Here is a 14139-nt window from a genome sequence, read left to right on the forward strand (position 1 = left end):
ACTGGGCATATACCCTGAGAAAAACATAATTCAAAAAGAGTCATGTACCAAAATGTTCATTGCAGCTCTATTTACAATAGCCAGGACATGCAAGCCACCTAAGTGTCCATCAACAGATGATGGGTAAAGAAGATGTGGCACATATATACAGTGGAATATTACTCAGCCATAAAAAGAAACGAAATTCAGTTATTTGTAGTGAGGTGGATGGACCTAGAGTCTGTCATACAGAGTGAAGTAAGTCAGAGAAAAACAAATACTGTATGCTCACACATATATATGGAATCCAAGAAAAAAAAAAGGTCATGAAGTAGCTAGGGGTAAAACGGGAATAAAGACACAGACCTACTAGAGCATGGATCTGAGGATATGGAAAGGAGGAAGGGTAAGCTGTGACAAAGTGAGAGAGTGGCATGGACATATATACACTACCAAACATAAAATAGGTAGCTACTGGGAAGCAGCCTCATAGCACAGGGAGATCAGCTAGGTGGTTTGTGACCACGTAGAGGGGTGGGATAGGGAGGGTGGTAGGGAGAGAGACACTAGAGGGAAGAGATATGGGAACATATATATATATGTATAACTGATTCACTTTGTTATAAAGGAGAAACTAACAGACCATTGTAAAGCAATTATACTTCAATAAAGATGTTTTAAAAATCTGGAAACAGGGCTTCCCTGGTGGCGCAGTGGTTGAGAGTCTGCCTGCCGATGCAGGGGACACGGGTTCGTGCCCCGGTCCGGGAAGATCCCACATGCCGCAGAGCGGCTGGGCCCGTGAGCCATGGCCGTTGAGCCTGCGCGTCCGGAGCCTGTGCTCCGCAATCGGAGAGGCCACAACAGTGAGAGGCCCACGTACTGCAAAAAAAAAAAAAAAAAAAAATCTGGAAACAATAAATGCTGGAAAGGGTGTGGAGAAAAGGGTACACTCTGCACTCTTGGTGAGAATGCAAATTGATACAGCCACTATGGAGAACAGTATGGAGGCTCCTTAAAAAACTGAAAATAGAACTACCGTGTGACCCAGCAATCCCACTACTGGGCATATACCCTGAGAAGACCATAATTCAAAAAAAGTCATGTACCAAAATGTTCATTGCAGCTCTATTTACAATAGCCAGAACATGGAAGCAACCTAAGTGTCCATCACCAGGTGAATGGATAAAGAAGATGTGGCATATGTATACAATGGAATATTACTCAGCCATAAAAAGAAACGAAATTGAATTATTTGTAGTAAGGAGGATGGACCTAGAGACTGTCATACAGAGTGAAGTAAGTCAGAAAGAGAAAAATAAATACCGTATGCTAACACATATATATGGAATCTTAAAAAAAAAAGGTTCTGAAGAACCCTAGGGGCAGGAGAGGAATAAAGATGCAGATGTAGAGAATGGACTTGAGGATGGGGGAAGGAGAAGGGTAAGCTGGGACGAAATGGGAGAGTAGCATGGACCTATATATACTACGAAATGTAAAATAGACAGCTACTGGGAAGCAGCTGCATAGCACAGGGACATCAGCTCAGTGCTTTGTGACCACTTAGAGGGGTGGGATAGGGAGGGTGGGAGGGAGACGCAAGAGGGAGGAGATATGGGGATATATGTATATGTATAGCTGTTTCACTTTATTATAAAGCAGAATCTAACACACCATTGTAAAGCAATTATACTCCAATAAAGATGTTAAATATATATATATATATATATGCACTTCACATAGGAGTAACTCAGTACATAAGGCAAATGTTAACAGCTATAAAAGAAGAAATCGACAGTAACACAATAATAGTGGGGGACTTTAACAACTCGCTTATACCAATGGACAGATCATCCAGACAGAAAATTAATAAGGAAAGACAAGCTTTAAATGACACAGTAGACCAGATAGATTTAATTGGTATTTATAGGACATTCCATCTGAAAACAGCAGATTACACTTTCTTCTCAAGTGCACACAGAATATTCTCCAGGACAGATCACATCTTGTGTCACAAATCAAGCCTTGGTAAATTTAGGAAAATTGAAATCATATCAAACATCTCCCTGACGAAAACACTGTGAGATTAGAAATAAACTACAGTGAATAAAACGTAAAAAACACAAACACATGGAGGTTAAACAATATGTTACTAAATAGCCGAGCGATCACTGAAGAAATCAAAGAGGAAATCAGAAAATACCTAGAGATAAATGTCAATGAAAACACGACGACCCCAAACCTATGGGATGCAGCAAAAGCAGTTCTAAGGGGGAAGTTTATAGCAATACAATCCTACCTCAAGAAACAAGAAAAGTTTCAAATAAACAATCTAACCTTACACCTAAAGGAACTAGAGAAAGAAGAAGAACAGAAGAAAAAAAAAAACCCCAAAGTTAGTAGAAGGAAAGAAATCATAAAGATCAGAGCAGAAATAAATGAAATAGAAACAAAGAAAACAGTAGTAATGATCAATAAAACTAAAACTGGTTCTTTGAGAAGATAAACAAAATTGATAAACTTTTAGCCAGACTCATCAAGAAAAACAGGGAGAGCAATCACATAAATAAAATCAGAAATGAAAAAGAAGTTACACCATACATTGCAGAAATACAAGGGATCATAAGAGAGTACTACAAGCAACTATATGCCAATAAAATGGACAACCTGGAAGAAATGGACAAATTCTTAGAAAGGTATAACCTGCCAAGACTGAATCAGGAAGAAATAGAAAATATGAACAGACAAATCACAAGTAATGAAATGGAAAGAGTGATTAAAAATCTTCCAACAAACAAAAGTCCAGGACCAGATGGCTTCACAGGTAAATTCTATCAAACATTTAAAGATGAGCTAACACCCAGCCTTCTCAAACTCTTCCAAAAAATTGCAGAGGAAGGAAAACTCCCAAACTCATTCTATGAGGCCACCATCACCCTGATACCAAAACCAGACAAAGATACTACAGAAAAAGAAAAATACAGACCAATATCACTGATGAATATAGATGCAAAAATCCTCAACAACACACTAGCAAACAGAATTCAACAGCACATTAAAAGGATCATACACCATGATCAAGTGGGGTTTATTCCAGGAATGCAAGGATTCTTCAATATACGCAAATCTATCAATGTGATAAACCATATTAACAAATTGAAGGAGAAAAACCATATGATCATCTCAATAGATGCAGAGAAAGCTTTCGACAAAATTCAACACCCATTTATGATAAAAACCCTCCAGAAAGTAGGCATAGAGGGAACTTTCCTAAACATAATAAAAGCCATATATGACAAGCCCACAGCAAACATCATCCTCAATGGTGAAAAACTGAAAGCATTTCCACTAAGATCAGGAACAAGACAAGGTTGCCCACTCTCACCACTCTTATTCAACATAGTTTTGGAAGTTTTAGCCACAGCAGTCAGAGAAGAAAAGGAAATAAAAGGAATCCAAATCGGAAAAGAAGAAGTAAAGCTGTCACTGTTTGCAGATGACATGATACTATACATAGAGAATCCTAAAGATGCTACCAGAAAACTACTAGAGCTAATCAATGAATTTGGTAAAGTAGCAGGATACAAAATTAATGCACAGAAATCTCTGGCATTCCTATATACTAATGATGAAAAATCTGAAAGTGAAATCAAGAAAACACTCCCATTTACCATTGCAACAAAAAGAATAAAATATCTAGGAATAAACCTACCTAAGGATATGAAAGACCTGTATGCAGAAAATTATAAGACACTGATAAAAGAAATTAAAGATGATACAAATAGATGGAGAGATATACCATGTTCTTGGATGGGAAGAATCAACATTGTGAAAATGACTCTACTACCCAAAGCAATCTACAGATTCAATGCAATCCCTATCAAACTACCACTGGCATTTTTCACAGAACTAGAACAAAAAATTTCGCAATTTGTATGGAAACACAAAAGACCCCGAATAGCCAAAGCAATCTTGAGAACGAAAAAAGGAGCTGGAGGAATAAGGCTCCCTGACTTTAGACTATATTACAAAGCAACAGTAATCAAGACAGTATGGTACTGGCACAAAAACAGAAAGATAGATCAGTGGAACAGGATAGAAAGCCCAGAGATAAACCCACGCACATATGGACACCTTATCTTTGATAAAGGAGGCAGGAATGTACAGTGGAGAAAGGACAGCCTCTTCAATAAATGGTGCTGGGAAAACTGGACAGGTACATGTAAAAGTATGAGATTAGATCACTCCCTAACACCATACACAAAAATAAGCTCAAAATGGATTAAAGACCTAAATGTAAGGCCAGAAACTATCAAACTCTTAGAAGAAAACATAGGAAGAACACTCTATGACATAAATCACAGCAAGATCCTTTCTGACCCACCTCCTAGAGTAATGGAAATAAAAACAAAAATAAACAAATGGGACCTAATGAAACTTCAAAGCTTTTGCACAGCAAAGGAAACCATAACCAAGACCAAAAGACAACCCTCAGAATGGGAGAAAACATTTGCAAATGAAGCAACTGACAAAAGATTAATCTCCAAAATTTACAAGCAGCTCATGCAGCTCAATAACAAAAAAACAAACAACCCCATCCAAAAATGGGCAGAAGACCTAAATAGACATTTCTCCAAAGAAGATATACAGAATGCCAACAAACACATGAAAGAATGTTCAACATCATTAATCATTAGAGAAATGCAAATCAAAACTACAATGAGATATCATCTCACACCAGTCAGAATGGCCATCATCAAAAAATCTAGAAACAATAAATGCTGGAGAGGGTGTGGAGAAAAGGGGACACTCTTGCACTGCTGGTGGGAATGTGAATTGGTTCAGCCACTGTGGAGAACAGTATGGAGGTTCCTTAAAAAACTACAAATAGAATTACCATATGACCCAGCAATCCCACTACTTGGCATATACCCTGAGAAAACCAAAATTCAAAAAGAGTCATGTACCAAAATGTTCATTGCAGCTCTATTTACAATAGCCAGGACATGGAAACAACCTAAGCGCCCATCATCGGATGAATGGATAAAGAAGATGTGGCACATATACACAATGGAATATTACTCAGCCTTAAAAAGAAATGAAATTGAGCTATTTGTAATGAGATGGATAGACCTAGAGTCTGTCATACAGAGTGAAGTAAGTCAGAAAGAAAAAGACAAATACCGTATGCTAACACATATATATGGAATTTAAGGGAAAAAAATGTCATGAAGAACCTAGGGGTAAGATAGGAATAAAGACGCAGACCTACTGGAGAACGGACTTGAGGATATGGGGGGGGGAAGGGTGAGTTTTGACAGGGCTAGAGAGAGTCATGGACATATACACACTAACAAACGTAGTAAGGTAGATAGCTGGGGGGAAGCAGCCGCAAGGCACAGGGATATTAGCTCGGTGCTTTGTGACAGCCTGGAAGGGTGGGATGGGGAGAGTGGTAGGGAGGGAGACGCAAGAGGGAAGACATATGGGAACATATGTATATGTATAGCTGATTCACTTTGTTATAAAGCAGAAACTAACACACCATTGTAAAGCAATTATACCCCAATAAAGATGTTTAAAAAAAAAAAAAAAAGAAAAAAAAAAAAGGATCATACACCGTGATCAAGTGGGATTTATCCCAGGGTTGCAAGGCTTCCTCAATATACACAAATCAATGTGATACACCATATTAACAAATTGAAGAATAAAAGCCATATGATCATCTCAATAGATGCAGAAAAAGCTTTTGACAAATTTCAACACCAATTTATGGTAAAAACTCTCCAGAAAGTGGGCATCGAGGGAACCTACCTCAACAAAATAAAGGCCATATATGACAAACCCACAGCAAACATCAATCTAAATGGTGGGAAATAAAAATGAAAGCATTTCTTCTAAGATCAGGGTGAAGACAAGGATGTCCACTCTCACCACTATTATTCAACATAGTTTTGGAAGTCTTAGCCACAGCAATCAGAGAAGAAAAAGAAATAAAAGGAATCCAAATTGGAAACGAAGAGGTAAAACTGTCACTGTTTGCAGATGACATAATACTATACATAGGAAATCCTAAAGATGCCACCAGAAAACTACTAGAGCTAATCAATGAATTTGGTAAAGTTGCAGGATATAAAATTAATGCACAGAAATCTTTTGCATTCCTATACACTAACAATAATAGGTCAGAAAGAGAAATGAATGAAACAATCCCATTCATCACTGCAACAAAAAGAACAAAATACCGAGGAATAAACCTACCTTAGGAGGTATAAGACATATACTCAGGGCATCCCTGGTGGCGCAGTGGTTAAGAATCCACCTGCTAATGCAGGGGACATGGGTTCGAGCCCTGATACGGGAAGATCCCACATGTCACGGAGCAACTAAGCCTGTGCACCACAACTACTGAGCCTGCACTCTTGAGCCTGCATGCCACACTACTGAAGCCCGCGCACCTACAACCCATGATCCACAAGAAGAGAAGCCCCGCTCTCAGCAACTAAAGAAAACCCACATGCAGCACCGAAGACCAAATGCAGCCAAAAATTAAATAAATGAATAAATAAATAAATTTATTTAACAAAACAAACAAGACATATACTCAGAAAACTATAAGACACTGTTGAAAGAAATCACAGATGACACAAACAGATGGAGTGACATACCATGTTCCTGGATTGGAAGAATCAATATTGTGAAAACGACTATTCTAATCAAAGCAATCTACAGATTCAATGCAATCCCTGTCAAATTACCAGTGACAATTTTTTACAGAACTAGAACCAAAAACTTTAAAGTTTGTATGGAGACAAAAAAAAATCGCAAATAGCCAAAGCAATCTTCAGGGAAAAAAACAAAAAAGTAGCTGGAGGAATCGGACTCCCTGACTTCAGACTATATTGCAAAGCTACAGTAATCAAGACAATATGGTACTGGCACAAAAACAGAAATATAGATGAATGGAACAGGATAGAAAGCCCAGAGATAAATCCACGCACCTATGGTCAACTAATCTATCACAAAGGAGGCAAGGATATACAATGGAGAAAAGACATTCTCTTCAATAAGTGGTGCTGGGAAAACTGGACAGCCACATGTAAGAGAATGAAATTAGAATACTCCTTAACACCATACACAGAAATAAACTCAAAATGGATTAAAGACCTAAATGTAAGACTGGGCTTTATAAAACTCTTAGAGGAAAATATAGGAAGAACACTCTTTGACATAAGTCACAGCAAGATCTTTTTTGACCCACTTCCTACAGTAATGGAAAGAAAAACAAAAATAAACAAATGGGGGCTTTCCTGGTGGCGCAGTGGTTGAGAGTCCACCTGCCAATGCAGGGGACACAGGTTTATGCCTCGGTCCGGGAAGATCCCACATTCTGCTGAGGGGCTGGGCCCGTGAGCCATGACTGCTGGGCCTGCGTGTCCAGAGCCTGTGCTCTGCAATGGGAGAGGCCACAACAGTGAGAGGCCCATGTACCACAAAATAATAATAATAATAAATAAATAAATAAACAAATGGGACCTAATGAAACGTAAAGCCTTTTGCACAGCAAAGGAACTATAAACAAGACCAAAAGACAACCCTCAGAATGGGAGAAAATATTTGCAAAGGAATCAACAGACAAACGATTAATCTCCAAAATATAAACAGCTCATGCAGCTCAATATAAAAAATAAAATCCAGTCAAAAAATGGGCAGAAGACCCAAATAGACATTTCTCCAAAGAAGACATACAGATGGCCAAGAAGCACATAAAAGCTGCTCAGGGGCTTCCCTGGTGGCGCAGTGGCTGAGGCTCCGCCTGCCGATGCAGGGGACACGGGTTCGTGCCCTGGTCTGGGAAGATCCCATGTGCCATGGAGTAGCTGGGCCTGTGGGCCATGGCCACTGGGCCTGTGCATCCAGAGCCTGTGCTCCATGGTGGGAGAGGCCACAACAGTGAGAGGCCCGCGTACCACAAAAAAAAAAAAAAAAAAAAAGCTGCTCAACATCACTAATTATTAGGGAAATGCAAATCAAAACTACAATGAGATATCACCTCACAGTGGTTAGAATGGGCATCATCAGAAAATCTACAAACAATAAATTCTGGAGAGGGTGTGGGAAAAGAGAACCCTCTTGCACTGTTGGTGGGAATATAAATTGATACAACCACTATGGAGAACAGTATGGAGGTTCCTTAAAAAACTAAAAATAGAATTACCATATGACCCAGCAATCCCACCACTGGGCATATACCCAAAGAAAACCATAATTCAAAAAGACACATGCACCCCAATGTTCATTGCAGCACTATTTACAATAGCCAGGTAATGGAAACAACCTAAATGTCCATCGACAGATGAATGGATAAAGAAGTTGTGGTACATATATACAATGGAATATTACTCAACCATAAAAAGGAATGAATTGGGTCATTTGTAGAGTTAGATGGCCATAGAGACTGTCACACAGAGTGGAGTAAGTCAGAAAGAGAAAAAAGATATTATATATTAAGGCATATATGTGGAATCTAGAAAAATGGTATAGATGAACCAGTTTACAAGGCAGAAATAGACACAGAGATGTAGGGAACAAATGTATGGACAGCAAGGGGGGAAAGTGGGGGTGGGGGTGGGGGATGGGATGAATTGGGAGATTGGGATTGACATATATACACTAATATGTATAAAATAGATACCTAACAAGAACCTGCTGTATAGCACAGGGAACTCCACTTCACTGTACAGTAGAAACTAACACAACATTGTAAAACAACTATACCCCAATAAAAAAATAAGAAAGAAAAAATAAAGAAGCAGTGAAAACCACAAAAAAATGTCAGTGGACAAAATCCTCCAATCAAAAGACATCAGGTTGGATTGGATTTTAAAAATAAGTAAATAGAAACAAGACCCATCTTTATGCTGCCTATAAGAGACTCAACTCAGAATGAGAGACACACACAGACTAAATGTGAGGGGATCGAAAAAAATATTCCATGCAAATGGCCACAACAAGAAAGCTGTGGTAGAAATACACATATCAAAGTAGACTTTAAAACAATGTCTATAATAAAAGACAAAGAAAGGCATCATATAATGATAAAGGTGTCAATAGAAGAAGAGGTTACAACATTCATAAACACATATGCACCTAATATAAGAGCACATAAATATATAAAGCAGGCCTTCCCTGGTGGCGCAGTGGTTGACAGTCCACCTGCCGATGCAGGGGACACGGGTTTGTGCCCCGGTCCGGGAGGATCCCACATGCCGCAGAGCGGCTGGGTCCATGAGCCATGGCGGCTGAGCCTGCGCGTCCGGAGCCTGTGCTCCGCAACGGGAGGGGCCACAGCAGTGAGAGGCCCACGTACCGGAAAAAAAAAAAAAAAAAAATATATATATATATATATACACATATATATAAAGCAAATATTAACAGAAATAAAGGGAGAAATTGACAATAATACAATAATAACAGCGGACGTAAACAACACACGTAAACATCAGTGGACAGATCATCCACATAGAAAATCATTAAAGAAACAGTGGCCTTAAATGACACATTTGATCAGTGAACTTAATAAATATCTATAGGACATCGCATCCAAAAACAGCAGAATACACATTCCTTTCAAGTGCACATGGATTATTCTCCAGGATAGAGCACATACTAGGCCACAAAAGAAGTCTCAACAAATTTAAGAAGATAGAAATTACATCTAGCACTTTTTCTGATCACAATGGTATAAAACTAGAAATCAGTTACAGGAAGAAAAATTGGAAAAACACAAACACATAGAGACTAAACAACATACTGCTAAAAAAAACCAATTGGTCAATGAAAAACTCAAAGAGGAAATCAGAAAATACCTTGAGAAAAATGAAAATTAAAAACACCTTTCCAAAATCCACGGGATGCAGCAAAAGCAGTTCTAAGAGGGAAGTTTATAGAGATACATACATGCCTCAAGAAACAAGAAAAATCTCAAATAAACAACCTAACTTCCATCTAAAGGAATTAGAAAAAGAACAAACAAAGCCCAGCAGAAGGAATGAAATAATAAATTTCAGAGCAGAAATAAATAAAATAGATACCAAAAAAAAAAAAGAAACAATCAATGAAACCAAGAGTTGGGGTCTTTTTTTAAGATAAACAAAATTGATAGGACTTTAGCCAGACTCCTTAAGAAAAAAAGAGAGAGGACCCAAATAAAGAAAATAAGAAATGAAATAGGAGAAATTGCAACCAACATCAGAGAAATACAAATGATCATAAGAGAACAGTATGAAAACTTATATGCCACGAAATTGGACAACCTAGAAGAAATGGATAAATTCCTAGAAACATACAATCTTCCAAGACTTAATCGGGAAAAAATAGATAATCTGAACAAACTGATTACTACTACTGAAATTGAATCAGTAATCAAAAAGCACCCAGCAAACAAAATTCGAGGACCAGACGGCTGCACAGGGAAATTTTACCAAGCGTACAAAAAGGGAACCCTCCTGCACTGTTGGTGGGAATGTAAATTAATACAGCCACTATGGAGAACAGTATGGAGGTTCCTTAAGAAACTAAAAATAGAACTACTGTATGACCCAGCCATCCCACTATTGGGCATACACCCTGAGAAAACCATAGTTCAAAAAGAGACACATACCACAATGTTCATTGCAGCACTATTTACAATAGCCAGGACATAGAAGCATCCTAAATGTCCATTGACAGATGAATGGATAAAGAAGATGTGGCACATATATACAATGCAATATTACTCAGCCATAAAAGGAAACGAAATTGAGTTTTTTGTAGTGAGGTAGATAGACCTAGAGTCTGTCATACAGAGTGAAGTAAGTCAGAAAGAGAAAAATAAATACCGTATGCTAACACATGTATATGGAATCTAAATATATATATATATATATATATATATATATATATATATATATATATATATATATATATATATATATAGTACTGATGAACCTAGTGACAGGGCAGGAATAAAGACGTAGACATAGAGAATGGACTTGAGGACACAGCGGGAGGGAGAATCTGGGGCAAAGTGAGAGTAGCATCAACATATATACACTACCAAATATAAGATACTTAGCTAGTGGGAAGCAGTGTCATAGCACAGTGAGATCAGCTTGGTGCTTTGTGACCACCTAGAGGGGTGGGATAAGGATGATTGGAGGGATGCTTAAGAGGGAGCAGATATGGGGATGTATGTGTGCATGTGGCTGATTCACTCTGTTGTGTGACAAAGGCTAGTGCAGTATTGTGAACTAGTTATACTCCAATAAAAGTCTATTTAAAAAAAGAGTTAATAACTATCCTTCTCCAACTACTCCAAATAACTGAAAGGAGGGAACACTCCCAAATTCATTCTACAAGACCAAGATTACCCTGACATGAAAACTAGACAAGGACTCTACAAGAAAAGAAAATTTTAGGCCAATATGATGAATACAGATGCCAAAATCCTCAACAAAATATTAGCAAACTGAATTCACAATATATAAAAAGGATCATACACTATATGATCAAGTACAATTTATTCCAGGAATGCAAGGATGGTTCAATACTCACAAATCAATCAGTGTAGTATACCACATTAACAAAATGAAAGATAAAGTCACATCACCTCAATAGATGCAGAAAAAAACATTTGACAAAATTCAACACCCATTCGTGATAAAAACTCTCAACAAAGTTGGTATAGATGGAACATATCTCAGCACAATAAGGGCCATTTATGACAAGCCCACAAATGGCATTGTATACAATGGAGAAAAACTGAAAGCTTTTCCTCTAAAGTCAGGAACAATACAATGATGCCCACTCTCAAATTTCTATTTAATATAGTATTGTCCTAGACACAGCAATCAACAAGAAAAATAAATTAATGGCATCAAATTTTGAAGGGAAGAAGTAAAACTGTCACTATTTGCAGGTGACATAATACTATATATGGAATACCCTAAAGTCTGCACCAAAGGGAAAAAAAACTATTAGAAGTGATAAATGAATTCAGTAAAGTTACAGGATACAAGATTAATATACAGAAATCTGCTGCTTTTCTATACATAATAATGAACTATCAGAGAGAGAAAGCAAGAAAACAATCCCATTTACAATCGCATCAGAAAGCATAAAATACCTAAAAATAAACTTAACCATGGAACCACCAATACAACCAAAATAAAAAACATTTTCACCAGCCTCAGAATTGCTTCATGCTCTTTGGTAGTTTAACCCCTTGTCTAAACCCCCAGACCCAGGCAACCACCAATCTGTTTTCTGTCCCTGTAGTTTGGCCTTCTCAAGAATGTGAAGTAAATGGGATCAGGCAGTATGTGGACTTATCCATTTGGATTCCTACACAGAAAAAGACATATAGGGGACTTCTGGATGTGCAATGTAATTTTCTATCACCTGGGTATAATTACATGGGTTGTTCCGTTCATAATTACTTGTCAGATTGACAGCCTATGCTCTCTATGATGTGTATATGTATAGTGTCTTTTATCTTTGGAAGGGTTATTTTATTAAATAGCAAATGGAAATCCTTTAACAGAAAGTGAATGATCGTCGTAAAAGTCAGGGTGGCAGATACCTCAAGAGGACTAGGGAGGGGGAAGTGATTGGCTTTGAACCAAAGGGAGGTCCAAAACTACTGGTCTGTCCTCCATCTGCATCTGAGCGGTACTTACCAGGACTTCAACACTGCACAAGCACAGGAGGCACCAAGCACACTGCAGTCATTTGAATGCCGCACACTGGAATCATGCAGGGACAGCCCACATGGCAACCCAGGCAGCCCCAATGTGCCTGGCCGGACCCAGCCAATGCAGGTGAGAGTCTTCCCACCTTAATTCAGCTGAGTATCAGCCTTTACCCCCTGTTGCCATGCAAGGTAACATATAAGCCAACAGCAGAAATTAGGATTTGGACACCTTTGGGCATGATTACTCTGCCCACCACACCCAGCTCCTTCCCCAGGGCACACCTACACCTACCTTCTTTGGTTTCTTTTGTTGTTTTGTTTGGGTTTTTCTTGCAGTACGTGGGCCTCTCACTGTCGTGGCCTCTCCTGTTGCAGAGCACAGGCTCCGGACACGCAGGCTCAGCAGCCATGGCTCACAGGCCCAGCCGCTCCGCGGCATGTGGGATCTTCCCGGACTGGGGCACGAACCCGTGTCCCCTGCATCGGCAGGTGGACTCTCAACCACTGCGCCACCAGGGAAGCCCCCACCTACCTTCTTTGTTTGTGTCAGTTTCCCCCAAGAGTCCAGAGAGAGCAGTGGGACTCTGGTTGGGATGGCGCTGGTGCGGAGTGGGTGGGGTGGGGAGGGGGCATCTTCCCAGTAATTGGGCAGGGAGCAGAATCAGGCAGGATGGGGCCTAGGGCTCTCCAGGTCAGCTGCCACTGTCTCCCAGGCTGGAGAAGGGGCTTAAGGGGAAAGGCAAATGGGGTGAACTAAATGAGGGCGGGGTTCTGACCTCCTCCTACCCACGGGGGCCCAGATGTATGACCTGCCACTATTCCCTCTGGAACTGGAAAGCTCAGGGCCAAGCCACAGCCTGTGATATACATGTTTCCAGCAACATTTTTCTGCGGTAGTTGGTCAGAACACGGAACAGGGAGATTGTGTGCTCAGTGGAGGGAAGGGAGGCAGGGAAAACCAAGGGTTGAGGTCACGCCCTCCCATGGCACCTCCCTTTCAACAAGCTTCTCTATTTCCTCACCCTGGTGACCACATCCCCGTGACACCCTCTGCTGACAGGTGGCGCTGGTGCTGGTGCTGGACTTCTCCCGGGGCACAAGTTGCCTGCACATCTCGGTGGGCAGAAACCTCAGCTGGAATGTCTCTGCCAAACTTTGTCACTCAGACAGCAGCGAGATGTCCTACACCACCAAGCAATAACCACTGGATCAGGTTCAGGCTCAAAGCTGTAAACTAAGCAGTCAAGCCCACCTTCTCCAGGGAGGGGTGTGAGTGGAAGGATAGAGTCACAGGACGTTCTTTTCTGACCCTGCGGTCTGTGACTGTCCCATCCCACATGTCGACCTGAGCTCATGCCATGGACTCTGGAAGGGAGCCAGGGTGAGAATATGGGGGAAGGGTGGACCCAAGTGCTCCCCATTGT

At 39.9% G+C, this 14139-nt stretch overlaps 1 pseudogene; it reads left to right on the top strand.

The window, feature by feature from the left end:
- Positions 1 to 13916, top strand: part of LOC116747101 — a 29530-nt pseudogene extending 15614 nt beyond the window's left edge.
- The last annotated feature ends 223 nt before the right edge of the window (positions 13917 to 14139 follow it).

Source organism: Phocoena sinus, chromosome X (assembly GCF_008692025.1).
Source record: "Phocoena sinus isolate mPhoSin1 chromosome X, mPhoSin1.pri, whole genome shotgun sequence".
In the NCBI taxonomy this organism is placed as follows: domain Eukaryota; kingdom Metazoa; phylum Chordata; class Mammalia; order Artiodactyla; family Phocoenidae; genus Phocoena; species Phocoena sinus.